Raw genomic sequence first — 25,511 nt, forward strand, 5'->3', positions numbered from 1 at the left:
CTGCTATTTGGATGCGTCTCACCTGCAAAGCATCCTTTATTAAAGTTGAGTCATCAGATTCTAAATATAGATTCACCTCTCCACCTATCCCTCCCCCTCCAGAACAAGTTATATATAGTATGCAAACAGATTGTACAACAACCTTGGAGGATAAAGTACAGAGCCATAAATAAATAAAGACTCAGTGATGTTGCTGAGAGATAGATGGATTAAAAAGAGGACACCAACTGCAACCATTTGTTTCTGTTTCCACTTGCTGTGCACTGCACAGATATCAACATTTGGGTTTAGCTGGCACGAAAGTTTATTAAATTAGAAACCAGTTCCTTAAATTACAGTCTTTGCTAAACCTCGATGCATTTAAAGAAGCTCTGTGAATTAAAGGGTCAAATATTATAGTTTTCTTTAAAAGACCCCAGACACTAGTGATGATGGTGTGAGTTAATTCCATTTCCTGGAGTGATATCTCACTGTGTGGACACAATGTACCACTTTGGCTGAGATGCTATTTTCAATAAATATGGAAATGATGGCTTCCAGTGCAGTGGCCCAGTAGGAAGTCTCATGGGAAATAGCCTGAAACTGTGTGATAGATTTGAAATTAATTCTTACCCCCTTTCTGAAGTAGCCAGCCCATATGTACAAGATGTATCATTATTTCCTGACCATCTAGAAGGAGGATAAAATGTAGTCCTATTTTGTAAAATAAGTCTATAGCAATAAAATTCTAGTCTACATATCTTCCTTAGAGGGAAAGTGGAACAAAGGAGGCTCTGACATCAGGAGGCAGCCCAGGCTGGTGGTGGTTCTAAGTGCCACTTGCTCTTGACTCTGTCTCTTGTCATTCCTGCTGCTGCCTTGGCTTTTTGTGACAACCCAGCAGGAGATGACAGTGTGTGTGTGTGTGTGTGTGTGTGTGTGTGTGTGTGTGTATTTTAGTTAGGGTTTTATTGCTGTGAAGAGACACCATGACCAAAGCAGCTTTCTTAAAGTAAAACATTTAACTGGGGCTGGCTTACACTTTCAGAGGATTAGTCCATTATCATCATGGTGGGAAGCGTCGTGGCATGCACACAGACATTTTCCTGGAGAAGGAACTGAGAGCACTACATCTTGATCCAAAGGCAGTGGGAAGGAAATGAATGAGTTTCACGCTGGGTGTGGCTTAAGCATTTAAGACCTCAAAGTCTTGACTCTACGGTGACATACTTCCTCTAACAAGAGCACACCTCCTCCTATAAAGCCACACATCATCATAGTGTCACTCCTTATGGCCAAGCATTCAAACACATCAATCTATGGAGCTCATACCTATCCAAACCACCATATTCCACTTCCTTGCCCGCATAAGCTTACAGCCGTAACATAATGCAAAAATGCGTTTAGTCCAACTTTAAAAGTCCCTATGTTCTATCACAGTCTGAACAGTGTTTAAAACTCTAAAGTTCAAGGTCTCATCTGAGATTTATGCAATCTCTTAACCGTAGTCCCTTATAATATCAAAATCAAAAAGCAGATCACGTACTTTCAACATATCATGGTATATCATATATATTAGTGTTCCAAAATGTAGGAGAAGGCGCATACTGAGGAAATGCTGGGCCAAAGCAAGACCAAAAGTGAGCTGGGCAAACTCCAAACTCTATATCTCTATGATGCTAAACTGCTCTTCCAATCTCCAACTCCTCTCAGTTTTGTTGACTGCAACACACTTCTTGGGCTGCTTCTACTCCCTGTTAGCAGCTCTTCTAGGCAGATATCCCATGGCTCTGGCATCTCTAACATCTTGGAATCTCCGAGGCAATCCAGGCTTCACCTTCACAGCTTCATGCAATGGCTTCCCTGGTCCTCCATGCATGGATATCCCTGCTACCCATCTGGCCTCAGCAACTTTACTTAATTGCAAAAGGATAGTTCTTGGATCTCAAGTGAGATCACAAGCTGCCAAGTTCTGCTACTTGCTGGGTCTGGAACCTGGCCCCTTTGTTCAATTACATCTTGACCAGCTTGCTGTTTTTGATGGTTTCCTTCACTGCCTAAACCTGGTTGTCATGGAATTTGCTCTGTAAACCAGGTTGTCCTTGAACTCAGAAATCTGCATGCCTCTGTCTCTTATGTGATGGAATTAAAGGTATATCACCATGTCTGGACCTAAGATTTTCTTTGTATATGTAAATGTTTCTTTTATTTCTTCAGATGTAGTAATGAGATGAGAGCCATAACCAAGCTGTTACCACTCTGTTCTAACTACACCTAGGCCTAGGCTTGTAAGCTTCTAGCCTCCATATAATCTAATCTTCCATGCTGGCTGATTCAGTCTGGCTTCATCAGTCTTCTGACTGCATTGCTCTGTCTGGCCTCATACTAACTTTGGCAATATGTTCTAATCTTCTGGCTTCTCATTCTCTGGCTCGTTTTGTCTTTAACTGTGTCTAGCTTGTTCTCTCTGTAACTTGTCTTTATAGAACTGCCCTGGTAAAACTGCGATAAATACACATACACCACACCACGCCATACCACATATACACCTTTTTCTCTCTCCTGCTGCTCTTAAGTATCGTCTCTTTCCTGTGCTGGTCTACTGTGAGTTGGATCTATCTTATGTCTGACTTATTCTGTCAAATCATTCTCTGATTAATTACTTTGCCTGCCCTTCACTTTCAAACGTGGCTACTTCCTTTTACAAACTAACCTTACCTTCATTTTAGGGTGTGTCTATATTCCTGCCAGATCATCTAGTAATCCAGGATGTATCTATATTCCTGCCAGGTCATCTTTGGATGTGATCCCTTGCCAAAGCAAGGGTGTCACTGGATTAAAACTCCTCTCCATTTCAATTTTATTCATTATAGATCTTTATAAGCATGGCTACTATGCCTCAAGATCTGGATTAAAGGAATGCCTCATTCCAGATCAAACCTCGTGTGTCATCCCACCCCAAACAAATGCATGGCCGGGTCTATCACAGCAATACCCAGTCCCTGGCACAAACTTCTGTCTTGGTTTGAGTTTCACTGCTGTGAAGAGACACCATGACCAAGGCAACTCTTATAAAGGAAAACAATTAATTGGGGCTAGCTCACATTTTCAGAGGTTTAGTCCTTTATCATCATGGTGGGAAGTATGACAGCATCCAGGCAGACAAAAGTGTTGGAGAAGGATCTGAGAGTTCTACGTCTTGATCCAAAAACAGCAGAAGTAGACTGGATGTGTTTTACATTGGACATAGTTTGAGCATTTAAGATCTCAAAGTCCACAGTGGTGTACTTTCCTCAACAAGGCCACAACTTCTCCAATAAGGCTACACCTTCTACCAGTGACACTCCCTAAGGCCAAGCATTCAAACACATGAATCTATGGGGCATTCCCTATTTAAACCACCATAGTGTGTGTCTCTGTGTGTAGGTGTGTGTGGTTGTATAGGTGTGCATAGGTATAGTCTCCTCCCTCATCAAGTCTCCAAAACGTTTTTTTCTAAGCTTGGATTTCAAGCTAAACCTATTTTCTCAACCTTGCAAAAGCTATGAGAACAAAGGTGAGTGAAATGTGCCTGTCATTCTCAGATCATTTATGAAGGGAACATTGGAGATTTATTTTACCGTAGATTTGGAGGACAATTGGGACTAAGAGTAGGAAAAACGGGAAATGAGAAAGCAATATGAAGGCCAGGGATGTAGTTCAGTGGTAAACCTCTTCTCCAGCATGCACTGGTGCTGGATTGGATTAATAGCACATGGCTAGAGTCACCAGTGGGCTAGAGGGAACAATCTGAAAATCTCTTAAGATAATGGAGAGACAACCTATAAGCATTTACTACACTGCCAGTCCTAAAACTCCTGGTAGCTTCCCACCAAAGTCAGAGAGACTCAACCTGTCCATGTCCTAACCTCACCTACTGCTGTGTCAGTACCTGAGAGTACCGCCTTACACAGAGCCATTCCCACAGCTGATAATACAGGGTAAAACAGCCATTACCATACCTCAGACTACAGCCTTACACAGACGCATACCCACATATGACAATACAGGGTTCCACAGAGCCATTCCGACTGGGTCCTGAGTCCTGGGTGCAGAGGCACCTGAATGTGACATTGACTTCTCCTTCTCTAAGAGCCATAGTTTCTGGCTGTCCAATGCTCTTTTATTATTGTCTGCACACAATACCTCTTGCCTTTAATCCTTAGTTGACAAGTCTGACAAAATATGCAAGGTTCACCCTACTTTGTTCATTTCTAATCACAGGTGAGATAATTTCACTTAGAGTTCATAGAATAGTAGATAAATGAAAAGAATTGGTCCTGAGGGCAGTTGACTGTGGATAAACTTTGTAAGGCCTGTGTGTTATGATTCCTCGAATTCCGTGAGGAATGAGGAGCCTGGGCTGTCTGTGTTCACCAGGCTTTCCTAAGCAGCACCGTTAGAAGGGCGACAGCTAACTGCATACAATTCTGGTCCTTGTGGTCGTTGGCTCTCTTCCACTTGGTCCAATGTACGAGACTGGTCAAATTCTCAGGTTGGAAGGTGGCAGAATTCTTGGTCCAAGCCATCACTCACTGTCCCATCCTCTGCTTGGCATCCCTGACACGCCTGCTTGCTCTTTCTTTCTCTTTTGCTGCCTATTTCCCAAGCAGCAGTTTTCCCCTAATGATTGAAGGCAATGTCTCTCTGCTTTTCTCCAGTGATGGTCTCTCCCCTCCCCTGAGCTCCTTCCAGACTTGTCAGCTTGGCAATCTGCCCCCGAGGCTTTGGTTTGCTGTTGGCCAGACTGCTTTACAAAGGACTCTTGCAGAGCAAGCTGGAAATTTTGAACATCTCTTTTGGATGTGAATAATTCCCTTCACGTTTGTTAAATAACTCAAATATGAAATATAGGATAATTTTTATTGAAATAGTTTTTTCTCAGGGATGAATCTCCAGACTGGTTATCCAATACCAAGTGGTCAAACCTGAAATCATATACATACAATAATGTTATATGAACTGAGCAGTTTTATTTATTTAGGAATAAATATCCATATATATGTAACGACAGCTAAAGAAGCCGAGGCCATGAATTCGTGAGAGATCAAGGAAATGATGTAATTACATTTTAATTCCAGAAAAGAGAGAGGAGATATAGACTGATTACCTCCAATCAAAAAATTCAAGCAAATTCACGCTGACATCATGCCCCAAGTAGAGAATTTCAGCCTTAATCTAATGTGATAAGTTCTAGGCAAAGACAGGTGTATTAGTTAAAATATATAACATATATTTAATTATATCCAGGATTTATAAACAAGGTAAGTGTGTGTGTATTTGTATGTATGTGTGTGTGTGTCTCAGTCTCTTTATCTATCCATCTGTGTATATTTATATATGGATATATGTTTATATGTACACACACACACACACACACATACACACACAGTTTCCCCAAGTCTGAGAAAAACAAACAAAAAGCAAGTCTGGTGCGAAGCCCTAGGTGTAAGGTAGAGTCAACCAGGGGTTCAGAGAAGCCATAGATGTTGTGATGGGAAAACTGAAGTCATGGATGCTTAAATGATGACGCCGAAACCTGCTGGTCTGGCTCTGGGCTAACCCAGAAGTCCAGACCTGTGACAGGGCCCCTCTGCCCATCCATGGCCAGATGACTTCCAAGACTTGACTGGTTGGCTTCTTCAGGTGGAGCTTCAGGTGTTCTGGCTCTTGGAACTCTTGCCTTCTGTCCCTAGGATTGACGTCAGAGTGAGAATTTTATTGGCTACTGTTGAGATACACACAAGTGTGTGTATGCATATGCACGGTCCAAGGCAGCTCCAAGGCAAAGCAATTCGCCCCCCCGCGCCCCCCCCACACACACCATTTTTGGTTGTGTCAACCAAAAAGCAGCTGGCAAAGTTCACCAGAATCCTGACATACAAAATATTTTACTGATACTGAAAATTCTAAGCATTTTTTTCTTACTTCTTATATGTGGACATTGCAGAAAAATAGTAACTCAATATTTATTTCCATATTTAAAGTAAAAAATGGAAAATGCCATACAGTCACTGTATCCTTTTCAAAAGACCACAAATGTCATTACTTGTTCTTTCGACACCCCCTGTCCCCATCCCCTGCTTTCTTTTGCAGGGAGTCTGACAAGAAGCTGGGTTTGTTGTTACAATTGTGCTCTTGTTTCCTATAATGGGCACTTGTTTAAACAAAGAAATACTTATCAGGGGAAATGATAACTGTGATAAATTACCATGGCTTTCATGTTTCCTTGCTGTTTTCTGTTGCTGCTAAATCAGTCTGAACAAAACGGAGCTGCGTGTCCTTCCCAGCGAAGCCTCTTTCCCCCACTGGTTATTTGCACTGTTCCCCTCTTCTTGGACCCTGTTCATTTGTTCCACGTCCCAGGTATTAATCCCGCATTTGTTACTATTTACATGTGTTTCCACGCAGATTCTACTCCACATCCTGTACTGCTTTCCTCCGTGTGCCTGCCTTCCTTTGCATCTGGCATTGAAAACAGCTGCCATAGAAATGTGGCAGAAGCCCTACCCATGGGAGAATTAATACCCCCTCCCCCACCCCCACCCCATCCCCAAGAGCTGCCACGCTTGATTGGCAAGCAACAAGTGTGCACACTGCAGTGCAAAGAGGTGCTGCAGGGTTATGTGCACACGCACACACCTTTCATATTTACAACCCATTGCTATAGTGTCATGGACTTGACTTCTAATGACAACAGAACATGTTTACAACGTTTTCTGGCTCTCTGGCTCTGGCTCAGCCTCTCCTAACTTTCCACTTAAACACCAGTGCTGATACAGGAAAAGACAACACATTATACATGAAGAAGAAGACTGGGAAGCTTTTGTGGTGTTCCTAGAGGAATTTACTTGATTACAAGGCTGGCAGAGCTGAATTGAGAATGACTGTCTCCAGCTCCTGTGGCCAGTGCTCATTAGAAATGCTCAGAATCTGTAGTCTGTCTTCTGTCTGGTAACTTTCATTTTCCTCTCTTCATAGACTGTGAGTCCCAGAAGTTTGTGACCTTGTTTGGTGATTGGTGGTGGAAGGAAGAAGAGACCCCATGTGAGTAAGTAATTGAATGCCGGGGAGTTTTCTAGTCTTGGATTCTGGCTTTTTTTTTTTGGTTTTTTGTTTTGTTTTGTTATTTATTCATTCATTTATTTGATGAAGGTTTGGGATAGACAGATAGGCAGTGACAGGAGGTGGCAGGAACCCCTCACTTCAGTAACTCACTTGCTCTAAGATGAGTGACAGCTAACCACAAAGCACAGAGACCTCAGGAAAGTGAGCAGGACACACATACCACTTAGCCACCCACACATGTAATTCTCTGCCCGGTCAAGAATAAAGCACAGACTCCCGGAGTGGTGACCCAGGGGAAGGTAGTATTATGAGTGTTCATTGAAAACATTTAACTGAAAATGAAGAATTTGACTGTGAAAACAAGCTCAGCGTATATAATTATAAAACATAACACACAAACAAACACTGCACGGGTTTTATTTTGAAGATGATACTCGGTTCCAGCGTGGATGTGGCTCTGTGTTCCTGAATAATTTGCAGATAGGACATAGTACAAAATGCTTTTCCATCTCTCTACAGACTCACATTCTCATTTTGGTTCCCAATATTCTCGTAGTTTGTGAACTAGAGGGGCCATACACAAGCGACCCAAGGTGCCAGGGAGACATACATCTTTGTTCAAGCTGGGAAAGGTACCAGGCTTATCCGGCTTCCTCTGTCCCAGGAAGGAGGTATGCTGAAGCTCACTAGTTGGTTGCCGAGGGTATGTAAGGTTGCTTTACAGGTTTACCCACGGTGGCGTTTCCCACTCTGAAAGAGAGCATTTTGCTGCCGGGAGCTGCAATCTCGTCATCTGGATTTTAGCAGTATGCTCTAAGAGAAAATAAAGTAAAAGCTATGGGTAAGAGGATATGCATTATGGTGTTAATGAAACTGGTAACAGTGTAGAAACTTAAATGTTCTCACATAAAGGAATGCTCAGATAAATTATGGCCCCTTCTAAGCTACAGTGCTGTTATAACCATTAAGACAAGCTTTTTAAGGCCATTTAACAAAACGGGAAAACAGATTATCATAAGTGAATAAAGCAAAGGTTTCCCAATTATATTTATGATATGAACCCATTTTATAAAGAGAAAACAATTGCTGAGGGAGAGACTGGAGCAAAGTATCCCTTCCACAGGACCAATGGTCATAGCTGGGTGAAACCTGAAGTAACAGTTTTGGATGACATTCGAAGTAACATTTTTTGTGTGCTTGTTATTTTTTCTGTAAATACTGTCCAGTGAGCAAATATTAGGAGATTTTACACATGTATCCCCACAGCTCCTTAGCACTCCAACAAAAGTTCACAACTAAGCAATACTTTGCCTCTATACATACGTGTTTTCTTGTAAAGCTGGACCTTCAGGGTTTTGATTGAAAAACCTGGAGGCTAGATGAACAGTGGCATGCTTTCCCTGGGAGAGTCTGTTTCCATCCCATTCCTTAACACAGTAGGACCCCCTACTTTTACCAGTGTTGTTCCTGTCTCGTTTACTGAATGCCTGGTTTGTGCCAGTGTTGAGTCTTATTGAAGGACCAGACAGGCAAGCCCGAGGGACTAAGATGTGATCTAGTGAAGGAAGGGTGAGGGCAACACAGAGGCGAGTAGACTCCTCTTGCTGTTGACTGTCCAGTGTCTCAAACGGACTTCCCGGGGCCTCTAAGATGATGCCCGTGGTAGGAGGACACTGACAGCTTCTTTGAGCTAATGTTAGTACTACACTGTCCACCCTTCAGTTCAAATACAAAACAGACAAAAAGCAGTATAGGCTGAGAGGGAAACAGGGAGGCGTGGAAGTAATCCTGGTAAAATGTGACAAGTGTAAAGAATTTCTCAAAAACCAAATACAGTATGCTGTAGATAGAGTTAATTAAAAGAAGATAGCAGGAGTCAGAATCAAATTCTCCTCTTAGGTCGAACAGTTGGTGTCATAGATTTTTTTGTGAGTGGAGGGGTCTCGGAGAAGCTCACTAGCAGCTTTCAAATGAAATAAATGGGGCCACTAATCAGAGAAGGGAGCATCTACTGGACACTCGCTTATCCACTTAGTTACTTTTTATCTATGCTTCAGGTTCCTGTTAGAATTTCTTAAATTGGCTGTGAAGTGGCTGGTGTGCAGCCTTTATAACCTGGGCAGATCTGGTGTGAAGGAAAAAATAAGTGGCAGCGTGCCGCTTCTTAGAGTGGAACCTGTTAGCACGTGGCGATGTCGAATCTGCAGAAATAACTGGTTCAGTGGAAATGTAAAGGCCAATTAGTGCGTCTATGAAAATCAATTAGTTGGCAACTATCAAAATTAAAAACATATATCTCCAGGTTATTATGGATGGGCCTTGCCAATTTTTCTCACGGGGGACCACTAAAAACCTGGATAGACCAAACAAATGAACATTCGTATGCCGGAGAACGGAAGAATGCTTAAGAGCACTGGAGGATTACCTCACGGTGAGTTCCTAATGATCTGCTGGCTCTGACAGTGATGCTGAAGGCCTTTGCTTCATCTGGGGTCACAGGCTTGAGAATGCCAGTTAACCTGAACTGGATCAACACAGGTAAAACTGCACCAAGAAGTTAGGGTCGAACCAAAAAAAGAAAAAAAAAAAACAAAACAGAAGAATTTTTAGCAGAATAAGAGAAAAGCAATGCTCTACCTGTGAACTAAGCAGGAGGGTAGAGTACTGTTCACCAGAAATGATGGGAAGCAAAGGGAAGTGGTACTGTGTGTCCCAGATACTCAAAAAAAGAGTAAGAAAGAAACAACAATGCTGAGCCAGCAAAATAACCCTCAGCAGTGAGAGTGAGCGGCAGCAGACCCGGCCTAAAGACACAGTTTGAGAAAGTTCTCTCTGAACACAAAAGAAACAGTTAAAGGAAGGACATTGGGAACCCAGGAAGGAAGAAAGAAGAGTGACCAAAACCATGGCCAAGTGCTATAAGTGTCCCCGTTCCTTCTGAGCCCTATGAGTTAGGTGTGGTGTTGAAATGATAATGATGGGTCTCCATCATGTCTGTCCAAGACAATGTAGAAAGCCGTTGAGTATATTTTACATGAGAATGCAGAAATACCAAGATGAATAAATTTCCTGGACTTCACTACGGTTGGTAAAATGCCACCAACAAGACTATATCTGTTATGTACGCATATGAATAATACCCAGAGCGAGCACTAGAAATTGTGCCAAGAAAAACATTAAGACAACGTGGAATTCTACATTTCTAACTCAGCTGAAAAACACATATACAATTGAAAAAATGAGAGTTGGGGAAAAAAAAAACCAAGATGGTAAACTTACAACCAAACAATAGTAGTCAGTAGAGTAAATTCAAGTAATTAAGACATCAACTGTCAGGGTAGACTTTAAAACTGGCAAATATGTGTATTATAGGAAATGCAAGCCAGGGCTAGGGAGATGGTCTACACTTGAGAGTGCTGGCTGCTTGTGCAGAGGGCCTGGCTGCAAGCACCTGTATGGCAGCTTACTACTCTCTGTAACTCTAGTTCCAGGGAGCTATCTGAACACCATTCACTGGCTTTCATGGAAATGAGCCATACATGTAGTGAAAATGCATGCATGCAGGAAAACAGTCATACACATAGAAGTGAATTTTTTTTAAAAAAAGAAATACACTTTAGATACATGTATTGTGCCAGCATATTTTACAGACAGGGTACTATGGTAGATCAAAGGGTTCATAGCTGTGTTCATGTTTATGTATCTCTTTCTAGTAGCATGAAAAGTGCTATTCTAAGCTAGCATCCAGAGTGAAGGTTCTGTGTAGGCACCAACTTCTAGGGGACTCCCAGGGGGGCCTCTCCAGCCAACAACTCAATTAGAAGTAACCCATTCCAGGTCCTCGAATGGTAATTGGTGACAGGAGATTTCCAGGTGGGGCTCTGTCTTCCAGTTATTTGGTGATCTCATTTAGTATTCGTGACTTTAAAACCTTCCTGGGCCTGTCTTTCTTGAGAGGGTTTGGATAGCTGATTTCATCTCACTTGTAAATTTTCTGTTTAGAATTTTCTCTCTCTCTAAAACAATTACTACATTTAACATACTGGTGTTCATGTGCGTGAGTGCGTGCATTGGTGTGTGTGTGTGTGTGTGTGTACATGCACTATATTGCAGAGGACCATATTCCAGAATCAGTACTTTCCTTTTGACCATGAGGCTCCTGGGACTCAAGTTCTTATTTAAGGTGCTCTTGACTGCTGAGCTATCTCACTGCCCCCCACTTCTACTGAGTAATTATTTTTCTAGATTATGTGCTCCTAGGAAGTTAACTTTTTTTTTCTAACACTTCCTTCTTCATTTGTGTATAATAGCCTCTTGACATTTTAATTTCTGCGGCTTCCCTTATAATGACTGTCTTTTTGATGTTGCGTGTTCTTTTTTTCTTAGTACATGTAGGTCATTGGTTCTTAACCTGTGGTCACGACTCCACTGGGTGGGGTTCACATATCAGATATTCTGCATATCAGATATTTACATTATGATTCATGATAGTAGCAAAATTTCAGTTATGAAATCGCAACGAAAGAATTTTATGGTTGGGGGTCATCACAACAGGCAGAACTGTACTAAAGGCATTAGGAAGGTTGAGAACCACTGATGCAGGTAAAGATTTGTTAGTTCTGTTGGACTTCTTAAAAAGTACTTTTACTTTATGTTTTAGAAATAGTGTCATTAGGAGATAATTTACATGCTAGAAAATTCCCTCAAAGTTCCTTAAGCATGTATGTACAAAGTTGTGCAACAATTATAATAATCTAACTTTAGAACATTTTCAGCAACAGGATGGCACTGACCTACTGACCTACTGACCTACTGACCTACTGACCTACTGGCCTACATCTTTCATAGTGTTCAGAGGTGCTACCAAAGGAGAAAAGTAATTATCCATCTTACCCAGTTGTGAGTCCCACTAGCTATAATAACAACTGGCCCAGTAAAACATGCCCACTGGCACAATAGTGGCATGACCATTAGGAGGGTAACCAACTACCTTCTGGTGGATTTAAGTCCTGCTCCCCATGGTGAAACCCATATTTGAGCATGAACTTGTGACTAGACAGGCCACAGGCTCTAATGGAGAATGTATACTATTCTGATACATGCATATCTTTTATACTAAAAACTGAATCATAATTCCTATAGATTAATGCCCTGCTCAGCTTGCATTAGGCAAGCTTCTATTTGCAGTAGACGGTGCTTAACACAGAGACGGACAATTCTCTGACCAAACTGCAGAGAGTAAGAGACTGCAGAATGCTCAGCTCTAAATGGGACATCTGGGTCACACCCTTCCTCCCAAGGCTCAGCAATCATTGTGGAAGAGGGAACAGACAGAGTCTTGGGGGCAATTGATAAATACAAGAAAACAGTATTTTCTGGACACAGCAGGACAGGTGCACATGTGAACTTACAGTGATTGTTACACCATGCCCAAGCTCTTTGTAAACTCAAGCCAGACCAAACCCTAGTATGGAGAAGGAAAGTGGGTATGGAGTCACAGACCTAGCTGAGGGAGTATTAGCAACTGATAGCTGCTGGAAGCTGGAGAGTCCATTTTCTGTAAGAGTGGTGCGTTGGTAATTCAGTCATACTCCAGAGAATATCATGCATCCAAGAATACTTGGGTGGCACAAACTGAATTTGACAGATGAAACAAAACAAAAACAAAATGACACAGAAATTAGGGAACTGAGAAGCAGATGGAGGGAGTGAATTTGATCAAAGCATACTGTACCAGATTTTCAAAGAAGAACTACAACATTTTAACATGCTTATTTTATTTTTGTTCATACGTCTGTTTGACAGTGTGTGCATGCAGATGTGGGTGGACACCCAAGGAGGCCAGACGAGGGCATCAGAGACCCTGGAACTATAGTATTTACAGGTAGTTGTAAGCTACCAGTCATAGGTTCTGGGAAGCTAGCTGGTCCTCTGCAAGAACAGCTAACACTATTAACCATCTCTTCAGAAGCAACCCTGATGTTTAATTGCTTAGATACATAGGCTCAGTGTAAGGTAGCTTCACGGATGGTGTTGTAGAGCGAAGCATAAGGTCATTGTAAGTGAGTGACTTGAGTGTTTCTTGTATCCTGTTTATGAAACCCAGTTCTATAGTGTGGTAGACAGCACAGTTAATCAATGTAGCTAATTTATTTTGAGAATCATGGCAGCAAAATCTCACTGAGGAAAAACACTGAGAAGATGGTATCTACAATAGCTTCAATAAAGCTACCTTTTACTGAACATGTTTATATCTAAACAATTAAAATTGGTTTTGGTTCTGAAGAGATGGCTAAGTGGGTAAAAATATTTGCTGCTCTTGCTTTGATAATTAATTGGTTAGCGGACCAAAGCCTTTATATAAACACTTGATCCAAGGAAATGGATTAATTTTAAAGTATACATTATGATCAGTTCTTGGATAACAACTTTCTCAGGAGACATAAAATCTGACTTCACTTAAAAAAAATTCTCAAAATTGTATTTCCAAACCTTTTTGAAAACAACAGTCACAACCTTCTCCCTGTGGTTACTATCCTGTGTGTAGTTAGTAGCAGTTTTTTAAGCTACCAGTTATGTTATTTCTGTTCACCTAAATCCATGTGTCTGTGTTTCCGTCTATGAGTAGCCGTTCAATTCCATTCCTAATTCTCTATTTTCATGTGTGTGACCTTAGAGATTGAGCCTGGGACATTCTGCACAGTAGAAATGCACAGGCCTCTGCTACTGAAGTATATCTGCAGCTATCCCATATTCTCAATCAGAAAAAAAAAGAAGAAGCAGCTTTTGGTGTAAATCTGTGATTTTGTTGCTAAAATTCTTACGTGTCAGATGGCTCGATCTCGGAGAGATCTGCTCCTCCACCGACTTGTTAGGAACATCTTATGAAAGGAGCTCTGCCTGTCCCCCCTGGCAATGTCTACAGGCCAGCTTCTGGAGCAGAAGAAATGGCTTTCTTCTGGCTTCCTCTCCAGTGTCCACCCCACCTTGGCTCTGCCTATGAAGTGCATTTCTGAGAACACTTTAGTATCATAGCACAAGTGATCATGTGTAAAGATGGCCGTGATTGCTCAGATACGAAAGAGTTCAGAAACCCTGCAGAGCTACCCAAGGAGGGAGGGAGACATTCCGAATGTGCTGCCAGACACTTGGGCAGCACGGAAAGCAAAGACAGATGTGTGTTCATGAGCCCAGTGTTGGTAGGTTAGAAGGCGACGTAACACTGCAGGAACTCATGGAGAAGCTTTCGGAACCATGCCATGGGCAAGCCTGAGCCTCCAGGCAAGGCTTGCAGCCATGGGAAGGCTTACAGCCATGGGAAGGCTTGCATGTTTCCCAAACTGTACATGTCATTGATTGTTAAGTCACACCCTGTCATTGCCAACACCATTGTGTAATATGGCTTTGCCCGAGAAGCATTGTTGAATACATTGGAATAGCTTGCTCTGTTGAAAGAAGTTGAATTACGTGGTGTAACGTGTTTTTATCTGAAGTGGCTAAAAAAAATTGCTGAGTTAAGATATTTAAAATATGAGAAATGTGTGTTTCTAATATAAGGTTGCAGAGTCAACTGTACTTCAGAGAGTAACTTAGGTCTTCAAAGTCATCCAAATAGCCGAGAGAAAGAGAGAGAGAGAGAGAGAGAGAGAGAGAGAGAGAGAGAGAGAGAGAGAGAACATGGTTTGTGGCTTGATTTTTCTTATTATGAAGTAAATCTGAAATGGTGTTTGCATTCAGACATCCAGCGATACCAGAATCAGATGTGTGACAGAGCCATGTTTGCAAGATTCTTTCTTCAAACCTTCATGTATGTTAGGCATTTAACATTAAATATTTACACTTAAGGAATATTCTAAGCACTTTTGATACCTGACAGATGAATTTATGATTCTCCTTGTATGTGTGCCTGTGTGTGTGTCTGTCTGCCTGTATATACATATATACACATATACATGCACACATACACACACACATATGTGTATATATATATATATATATATATATATATATATATTCTGTGTATGTCTGAGTCAAGGTGGGGCATGGGGTATTTTCTGGGCATCCTGTGCTGAAGTATTATTGGTCAAACTGGGAAAGCAGGATTCCTTCTAACTTGGTTTCCCATATATTTCTAAATGAAAATTTAGTAAACCTCTCACAAGGGAGAGCAAGAGATAACTGCCTGGCCACACTTACTGAACATTTTCTATAGGGCATTTCTATACTGGCTTCAAAATCACTGGCAGCACGGAACTCTGTGCTTTGCTCAGTGCCACAACAACTTTACCATCATCCTTTGTCTCAGTCTGACAGTTCACTCTTTGCTGAAATCCATATGCTCACTAGTATTTTATGTTCTTTGGCAATGAAGGATTCATTTTTAATATCTACACTGGGAAATTGTCACTTTGTTTTCTAACAACTTACCTATTCTGGTAAATACTAGCAGAAAATTGAATAATAAGACTGTGGACTTGTGGGAAATATTTTAATTTGGAAGGGTAAGAGGAGAAAACCTTTGGCATCTGTTTCATAACTTTGCAGTTTCATCTATGTGAGCTCCCCATGCCCTCCTATGATTGGCTAATGGCCATGATGCAAAATGTAAAAGAAAAAGTGAAATGAAGAAGACCTAATCAAGTAAATGTATTGATAATTAATCACTGTGTTAATACCTCTGTGTTCTTAAGAGAAAATAAAAATTCTCTAAATTCACTTAGTGTAGAATATATCACAGTGTCAGAGTGAAATAGTACCACACCTTTGTTCTTCTGGGCATGTTGGGATTCAGGTTCCCTGAGACAAATGTATTTGTCCGTGGGATGTGTGCGTATGAGAGGAATGCATGCATTTGAGGAGAGATGGGAGCAGGGAGGAATTGTGAGTGGACAAATGTAAACATACACAGTTGAATATAAAGGAAGAGGACCCACATGCATGTGATCAGCAGGTTCCTTGTTTGGGAGAGCTACAGCCCCATTCATCATGTGCAAAATGCTGAGAAAACATTACACAAATGCCAGGAGCACTTTGACTTATGATAACACATTGGAGGTGATGTCTGGACCTTTCCCGGATGGTCAGAGCAGATGGTTGATAGGATGTGCTGAGAGCGGGCACTTTGCAATTCCCAATATTTGGAAATCTGCCATGTTAATTTGAAATAGATGAAAATGTTAACAGAATTTTTCACAAACTCATGAGAGACTAAAACAATTCAACACCATGGAAGATTGGAATTTATTTTCTGATAAAACAGCTCTACAAATAATATTTGAAATTCAGGCAAATTGACTTATGTCTTCCCTGAATGTACGTGTGATGTGCATGATGAAGCATCCTAGAGTAGAGGGGACTAATGCTTTCCTACTTTATTAGTGGCCAGTTTCAGAATCTGTGTTGCTATACCTTATGTTCATTCTTAGGCCATAGCAAAATAATGAGTAAATCTCTTTTCAATGCAATTATAATTGTGTTCAAGTGTAAATGATTAAACGAAAATGGCAAGGAAATGAAAGTGATTATTTTTTTCAGTTGCATCTGTGAGGTTGCGTGGAGAAGGTCATCAGGTGCAACCTGTTTTGTACTCCAATCCTGCTTTGCCTTGTCCATTTGAGTCTTAGTCTATGTATGAGCTGTTGACAGGAGCCACGGGGACAGTATTGGGATGGTGGTGGTGCAGTCTCTGGAAAGACAAAGTCACTCATTCATGACATTATAACTCTTGGCTTTGTTCATTATGCTCAGAAGTAAACTATCTATGAAAATATAAATAAGGACCCAAAATCTATTTTGTCAAATTTGAACCAGTGGATAGAACTTATGAATACAATACAAAATATATTAAAGGTATTTTTTCTGGTTGTGTGTGTGTGTGTTTGTGTGTGTGTGTGTATATATATATTATATAATAATCCTTCATTCCTACACCTTATTTATTGAGTGATATTCTTATGGTCAAGCCCAGAGCTCACTGGCACAGCTAGTCCACCTAGCGAGCTTGCTCAGAGCTTCCTCAGGCTCTGCCTTTAGAGGCTAGAATTACTTCCCCATCCACCCTACCTTTGCATGAGCTCTGGGAGTCCAAACTCTGGCCCTCATGCTTGCACAGGAAGCACCTTGCACAGGAAGCACTTTAACCACTGAGCGATCTCCCCAACCAATAAAGGACTTTTAAGATATCACCCTGCACAGTTACAAATGAGTCACTCAGGTGAAGACAAATCCAATGAATGTCTCATGCAGAAGTGCAAGGGAGGGGAGAAAGACTTTCATCTATAGAGAAAGTAGAAAGTAACCATTTGCTATCTGTGGGTTGCTGGCCATGAAGATGAGAAGTACCTATATGAACCAATGTTATCATAAAAAGGCCCAGAGGTTGGGGCAAGTGTCAGTTGAAGGAATGGTCTATAGCTTGCGGGGACTGGACCTCCTACATTGATTGAGTGCCTGCCCCCTGGCAGGCTGTCCATAGGGGGGGGGGCATTTTATAGACATTGTGAAAGGAGAACAAAGAAAGATAGATAGCAGGGTGATGGGCAGAGAGGGGATCAGGAGGGGAATGCGAGTGATGCTGAAAAACATGTGATGAACGGGAGGTGGGTGCTCACATCCATGTTAGCAAAGAGATCATCTCCTGGATTGGCTGTTACTCAGGGTATCAGGAGAGGAGGGCTTCTGTGGCTGTTGCCTGTTACTCAGTGCTGGCTTGGGCCAAAAGAGTTTGTGTTTGTGTCCAGTACATGAGTCCTGAGGCAGGTCTGAAGTTCATGTGTGGGATGAGGGAAGATAAGGAGGAGGAGTGGACATTAGGAGTATATCTGTTTATTCATCAATCTGTCCAACCAGGCATCCTCCCACCTGTCTAATTCAAGAAGCAGACAGTGGTTCTCAGCTGACTGTTGGTCTCAGATAGCCCTTCCTGTGATCAGCAGCCTCAGCCCCTGTGATGTACTCACTTCTAACTATAGCTGTGTTCAGTGCTGGACCTCAGGGCATGTTCATAATGATGGCTCCAAAACTGTATAGCAGCCATGATATCCCTTAGTAAAGATATGCACTGGCAAGATACACCCTAGAAAGATTTTCATCCCACCATTAAATTGGTGGTGTGTTGGGAAAATAAACCATTTATTAGTCATCATTATATCATTGACATCTATGACAGTTTTGTGTGTGTGTGTGTGTGTGTGTGTGTGTGTGTAGTATTTGGGATATAGATTATAACAGGAGTGATTTACATTTCCAGTTGGACAGACTCCTTCTTATCAGAAAACCCTTCTAGAAATGTCACATTCCTGTGTCTTTGCCCTTTATCCATCCTTCCCTCTCAAAAGGAGATGGCCCTTTCATGTATTGAATTAGGAAATCGGATGATGAGCCTGAAGTTGTAACTCAATAATGGAGCTGCTTACTTAGTGCACTGGGCCCTGGTTTCTAGCCACAGCAACACACACACACACACACACACACACACACAGACTCATACACTAGCACAGACACTCCAGTTAATGAGATGTCTTCAGTAATGAAGGGGGTATGCTTTGCATAAAGCATCCCTGCTCCTGGGTTTCCTAGATGGTCACAGCACTTGCCTGATTCAGTTAGCCCTGATCCTTCTGTGATACCTATGCTTACAGTGAGATGTGGCAAAGTGACACACGAGATTGACCCTCCATAGGCCTTCCTTACCTAAGCATTGCTAGGACCTCTTCACATCAACCATGGCCCAACACTTACCCTGAATGGGACTAAATATTGTTTCTCTAGCAGAATGAACATCATCTGCTTGCTGAAGTGGGGTCTTGAATCTGAGGACTGTAATGTTAGAGACTGGCAATGGTGTGAGCTTTAATTTCCATAGTGGTAGCATGAGTATGCTTATGTAAGCTCTACAGAATCATGTAGTTGAGGCATATCAAACACTGTTTGGTGTCCTGGGAATTTTTGAGCATGATATTTACAATGAGCCAGGGGCATCTATACTCATACTCACCTGTGACAGCGTTGCTCTAGGGCACGTGTTATATTGACACCATTGGTGATAGTTCAAAGTTATAAGGAGCTTTTTTTTGCAAATAGAACTCTGGTTTTGTACACTGATTGCTCTGGTGTAGGGAAAAGCACATTTGTGAAGGAACCTCTGTTCAGAGTCAGTGCAAACTGCATCTTCTTGGCCCACTTAGTCCGGTGCTTTGACGCCATCATTTTCCTCAGAAACCCTCCTACCTTCCCCATGGAATCCTCACCTCCTCCAAGGTGTTCCCCAAGCACAGCTACACCCCCAGATTTCCATCTAAAACTGATTAAAGTGCCATTAAGACTTGTAAGTGGGCCAGCTATGTCCTCTCAGAAACAGGTATCTGGCTCAGCAGAGTTGGCTGTTCTGCACTGAAAGGATAACAAAAGTCCTCTGCAAGTCCTTGTCAGTTGCCTGTCGCCCTTACAGTCCCTCAGACTGCCCATGAGCCCTTAAAAGGAAGCACATTTTAGAGGAATCTTGTTGGACATTTCTCTGAGTTTAAACAAATATTTCCTAACTGTAAAGTTAGCCTTATCATAGCATCTTTGGTTTGGTTTTCACTCTGGGAAGTTACGGTGAGAGTGAGAGGCCAGATTTTTTTGTCATTTTCCCAGTCTACTCTTGTTTCAAGAGTTACTGTTTCTTGATGCAAGGGATGCAAGAAGCTGGGGAACCTGGAAATTCACAGATCTACGCGTGAACCATGTAGGCACAAGGGCATGTCTGTGTTTCCTAACCAGAGAGCATAGTTGGCTCAACTCTAAGAGCAAAGGTTTGGTATTCTAAAGCTATTTTAATTTGGTTGAGTATAGGATATAGAAAAAAAATACTGATTTAGCCAATACTATTCTTACTTTTCCTATGTGCCTAGCATCATAGATTTATTGGTGAAAGCACTGAACTTGGCCTTCATGAAGTATATTTTCTTGTCAGAGAGAAACCAGGAGGATCATGGTCTAACTAGGCATTCTTAGAGAAAAAAATCATAATATTAGCAATTTGGCTCTGAGATCAAACAAAGCCTTATGTGTAATGTTTCTTGATCATAGCCAACTCTGGGAAATGATTGTGACATCAGCGAGCAAGAACTGAGAAGAAATGGGTTCAATCAAGTTGTGGGACGGAAGAGAGATGGGCAAAGCAGCCAGGAAATAGAACAAGAGTATGGCGCGTGTGTTAATGTGACACATAGGATAATGGAGCAGGGATAGGATAAGAGGGCGTACAGGGGTGTGTGTGTGCGGTCAGAAAGAAGCTATGTAAGTTACAGAAGGAGTGGAGGAGCCTGCATGTGCATGCCTAGGGATTTCCATGTCTGTATTAACATGACCCGAGTGGTGGCTAAGCCAGATGTGGATGTGTTGTGGCATCTCTTTTTTTTTTTTTTTCATCATTAGCAATTTAAAAACCTTTTGAAGGCCAGTGACTTAGTTTAGCTGGGAACAAGTGAGAATTTGGTAGAAACATCAACAGTTCTGGGGTTTGGAGCTTATAGCTGAGTAGGAAAACCCAGGTGCCTTTCCAGGAGAATGTAGAAATCCCATGCATTCTGCAGAGGGTCAGTTGATAAGAGTCTGTCAGGGGACGGGGGCTATGATTTACATGAGTGTGTGTAGAGGTTCGTCATCTTCTGTCACAGCATGGGTCTCCATCTCGGCCAGTGAGTGGCGTAGAAAAGGACAGATGCCAATTTGTTGGTGGTTTTTAAGCTGATTGTTTAAGAATATGTTTTTGATTAATTATAGTAATTATGATATACATGTGATATATATGCATATATATTATATATGTATATATTAGTGTATATATATAATATATAATATATATTATATATATGTATATATTAGTGTATATAATATATAATATATATGTATATATTAGTGTATATATATAATATATATTATATATATGTATATATTAGTGTATATATATATATAATATATAATATATATCATGTCCAGGGCCAGGTCCCTAGGGAAGCTGATCTTGAAGCATCCTGTTGATCTGAGAACAGGAGGCCTACAGTGCTTCTCACTTCCACATCTGTAAGAGGAGGGCAGGTCACAACATGCACCCCTTCCAGCATGTGTTAGTGAGGCTGAGTGTGACATAGAATCAGGCACAGATCTAATGATTTCTCAGGCTGATGCCACCACTTTGAAACTGGAGACCATGTTTTCTTCTTGGGCTTATCATGGAAATCATTGAGTTAATAGTAGAGGCCAAACTAAGGCCTTACATCCTGACCACGTTCTATGAAAGCTGACAGTCATACATTGTGTGTCCTCTGTCAGTTCCCATGCTCTCTGCACACAACCTAACATACTAATTAACCTTTTGAACCGAAGCACATTAAAAACAAAAACAAAAAAAAAGAAACAATTCAGAATTTGCTGGTATATTACTTGTCGTTTTCAGTGGGTTTTGTTTTTGGTTTATACAGATGTAGCTTTTTTTATATGGAGTTGCCATTCTTGACATCTCTTGTGTTCACAGACTAATCTTTCATAGTGTTCTACTGGGCAGCCACGGTCCAGTTAACCTCTGGCATTTTCACTCGCTGACAGTGCAAGCCCTCCGTGTAAAGAGTTGCTCCACTTTCCTGAACCTCAAATTCCAGACTTCAGAAGGAGCAGGCATATTTGAACGGGTGTGTTTCTGCATCTTAGAAAACTTTCATCTGCCCTCTTTCCTTGCATTCCACAACCCTCCCCCAACCCACCCAAGAGCAATTGGACCTTGTGTTGCTCAGGTCAGTAAGAAGGGACCACATCCACCTGCCCACTCTCTGGGCACCACTCTGCTGGCTGGCCTTAAAGCTTTAGTGGGTTTCAGTCCTTTAGCTTGGGACTGACTGTCTCAGACATGTCATAGATCTGACATCAGGAGTAGCAGCATCTTTAGTGTACGATGGGTTTTGAACAGTCAAGACCTTTTAGTGAGAGTGGCCTAGTGGATTGTGTCAGATGGTGCATGTGTGCACGCAACAGGAACTGAATGACAATAGATGACAAATTTCAAGTGGTCTTTCAAGGTGCGAATGCTGTTGTTTTCTGACCTTTCTGATCCTTGCTGAGTGAGAAACCCCCTGTGTAGTTCATCCCAAGATCCCCTCTTAAATGACCTAGGGAAGGCTCACTGGCTTCATTTCATTTTAAGGGTTTCACTGCAGGCAAAGTGACCAGGATGCTAAGAACATTGCAGCTACCTCACAGACCCAGAGGGTCCAGGAATTCTCTCCAACACTCTCCAGGCTCAATCTCATCTCCTGAATATTTCATTTCTAAGCCTATCAGTAGAAAAGGGAGTGTGATCGTTTTCTTGCTTTGGTCCTTCTCCCTAGAACTCTGTCAGCCCCGGGGATATATTTCAGATAAAGGAGTAGAATCTCTTTGTTGCCACTGATGAACCCACAGGTAGGAAAGTGACACAGTCATCCCTGGCAGCGGTTTCTAGCAGACTCTAGGCCACTGGTCTCTATGGCAGCAATTATTATCAAACATTGTAATCCAATTATAAAAGCAGTTTTTGGAATTAGCTCATATTTCTTCTGTCAATAAATTATCAAAACATTGCAGCTGAATAAGCTCCATGATGGTTACTGGTTTTTGTTTTTGTTTTTTTTTTTTTTTTTTGAGAATGTCAAGTGTGTAAAAAAATACTTAATAAAGCAATTTTTGAAAGCATATGGAAATCTGACAAAAGGATAATTATGAGGCAAACTTCTATTAGAGTGAGATCTGTGGTGTGCTAGAGGATTGTTGTTGACTTTATCAGGTTCAGATTTGGTGGTTGGAGAACTTGTGATAAATATTACTGTTCTCAGGGCTCTGCCTCTACAGAAGAGAGGAGCAACCTAGCAGATGTCAGCACATTGCCTTAAACTGGCTTAGCTGCATCTTGGAGGCTATGTTTAGGAAATCTTAATCCTCTCACTCATTGGTCACCTCCCTCCATGTTTTGGTGAGTTTTTACTACATTGCTTTGGCTCAGGGTGAATCACCCACATGTACCCGCCCAGGAACTATCTTTAGATCCTAGAGTGAAAGACATACACACATTAGCTTATTTTTAAAAGCCTTGGCTACCTCAAAGGCTGGGCACTCCTAAACCTTCCCCTTCAACCCCAGGCCCAATCAGGGAAGTGACCAGTGGCCACTTACCTGAAATCTCACATGGCCAGGTGGCTTTCTATTCTGCCACTTCTGTGTTCCATCCTCCTTCCCCGAGTCATGGCGATTCTCTTCCTCTCTGTGTCCTCTAAGTGTCCTGCCTTATGCCCAGCCATTGGCCATGGGCATCTTTATTGATCGATCCCAGTTGGGGACAAGGACCTTTAGTGTCTGGACATGCAGATTCCCAATTGAATCAAAGCATTAGAACCAATCTCTAGCACCTCCATCCCTAATATACTTCATTATGGTTACATTTTCAGCATAGAAAAATCTCTATCAATATGTCTTGCATCGTGATGTAAAACATACTGAAAATCCAATCAAACTAGCTTTAACAAATTAACTTTAATCACATAAGAATAGATATTAGCATTTCCTAATTGATGAGCAGACAAAGCTTTTATTTTTTTCCCCCTGCAGTTTTGTCTCTTCTCTGTTTTATACTAAAAATCTGATAATGGCATTTTAAATCATCTATGAATCAAACCACTGGAATGTTCCCCTGAGTCATTCAATCATGTATTTTTTTTTTTACTTGTCACAGATGGCCAACATTTTAAATGACTATACTATAGACTAAGAAGAACTGATTGCTTCAGTAAACATATCTATTAGCTGGCATACATTAATACAATTCTTGAATCCAGAAGTCATATTTAAGCTATTTCTATACCTTGTATACATTGTTGGATTCCTTCCCCATCTCATGGGTACTGATTTGTTCAAGTGGGTCATTTCTCAGCAGAGATGAATAATTAGGAACTTGCAGATCACACACCATAAAAATACAAGCAGAGCTTTTTCATGTTTCTTTCCAGACTTTATTCTTTATTCTACTGCAGCCTGTTTGCATGAGACCACCCCCCACCTACCTCCATTCCCTGGGAACTCTACCTCTTGGTGCTGAGCTAGGGTCTCCTTAGTTATCTTCCACCAACCCTCTCATCCTTCCCTTCTAGCCCGTCTTCACCCCTTTGTGCCAGACACTAATCAGCAAGAAACAATTACTATGTGGAACTCCCCCACTGGCCACAGTGGACTAGGATTCAGGTAGGCAGCTTTTACTATTCTTCCTGCCTTCCATTCTGGTTCTTCCAGAATTATTTTTAGTCCCTGTCTATACAGCCTATCTGTAGGAATCCCTCTTCTTACCCTGACTCCACTCTTTGAGGACTTCAATCCTTGGTGTAAACCCCAGGCCCTAGCTCTTTCCATTGCTTCTCTCAGACTTTCCTTTGGCCCATCTTCATTCTGTTCTGTTCTCCAATGGAACTCTCTACCAGGGACCACACACCACCACACAAGGATCCAAAGTAGGTAACAGCAATCAAAGACAGAAAACAAAGAGAAGATCAGTTACAAACAACAAGACATACCTCAAACATCAAAACTTGAGATGTCTAGATCCCAGGGAAAAAGCACAAGCATGGATAGCGAAGACAATTTGCCTCTTCCAGAAGGCAGTAATCACTGTAATAGTCTCTGAGAAATGCAGGTTAGGTGAAGAAAAACACAAAGGTTTCAAAAAAGCAATTACAAATATGTCCAAGAGCATTAAAGAGTACATGAACATGTGTTCATGAAGACTATAAACAAACAGTTGAGTGGAATAATGAAAACATTTCAAGACATGAATGTAGAAATAGAAACATCAAAGAAAAGCTAAACTGACATACAAGTAAAAATGAAGAATTTAGAAAGTCAAACAAAATCCTCAGAGGAAAGCCCCACCAACACATTTCAAGCCATGGAATGGAGAATTTTGAGTCTTGAAGATAAGATAGAAGAAGTGTCTATCTTAGTCAAAGAAAATGTTAAATAAAAAAAAAAATCAAGGCACAAACCATCCAGGACATCTGGGATAGATCAAACATCTGGACATCTGGAAAAGATCAAAGCTATGAATAATAGGGATTGAAGAAGAATTAAACCAGGTCAAAGATACAGAAAATACTTTTAGAAAATATTTCCCCAATCTAAAGGAAGTTGCCTACGATGGTACAAGAAGCATACACAATACCAAATACAAAGGACCAAAAAGAAGAAATTCCATGTATTTCATAACAATGAAAAGACTAAACAAATAGAATACAGAAAGGATATTAAAAGCTCCAAGGGAATAAGAATGAGTAACATATAAAGGCAGACCCATCATATGATCGTCTGACTTCTCAATGAAGACTCTGAAAGCCAGAAGGTGATGAAGGATGTTCTCCAAACTCTTAGAA

General features: G+C 41.3%; 1 protein-coding gene across 13 annotated transcripts in view; it reads left to right on the forward strand.

Moving 5' to 3' along the window:
- Window positions 1–25,511, forward strand: part of Enox1 (ecto-NOX disulfide-thiol exchanger 1) — a 550,965-nt gene that overhangs the window by 139,583 nt on the left and 385,871 nt on the right. For 4 of the 13 annotated variants that reach the window (XM_029469168.1, XM_029469180.1, XM_029469175.1 and 1 more), the window contains 3 exons: window positions 7,000–7,065; window positions 7,643–7,757; window positions 9,389–9,517. The gene's annotated coding sequence lies outside the window, so the exon portion shown is untranslated. Of the gene's footprint in view, window positions 1–6,999; window positions 7,070–7,605; window positions 7,758–9,388; window positions 9,518–21,677; window positions 21,759–25,511 lie in introns of those variants that run through there. The other 9 variants (XM_021181861.1, XM_021181862.1, XM_029469173.1 and 6 more) reach the window with 7 other exon arrangements.

Source organism: Mus caroli, chromosome 14 (genome assembly GCF_900094665.2).
Source record: "Mus caroli chromosome 14, CAROLI_EIJ_v1.1, whole genome shotgun sequence".
NCBI classification, from domain to species: domain Eukaryota; kingdom Metazoa; phylum Chordata; class Mammalia; order Rodentia; family Muridae; genus Mus; species Mus caroli.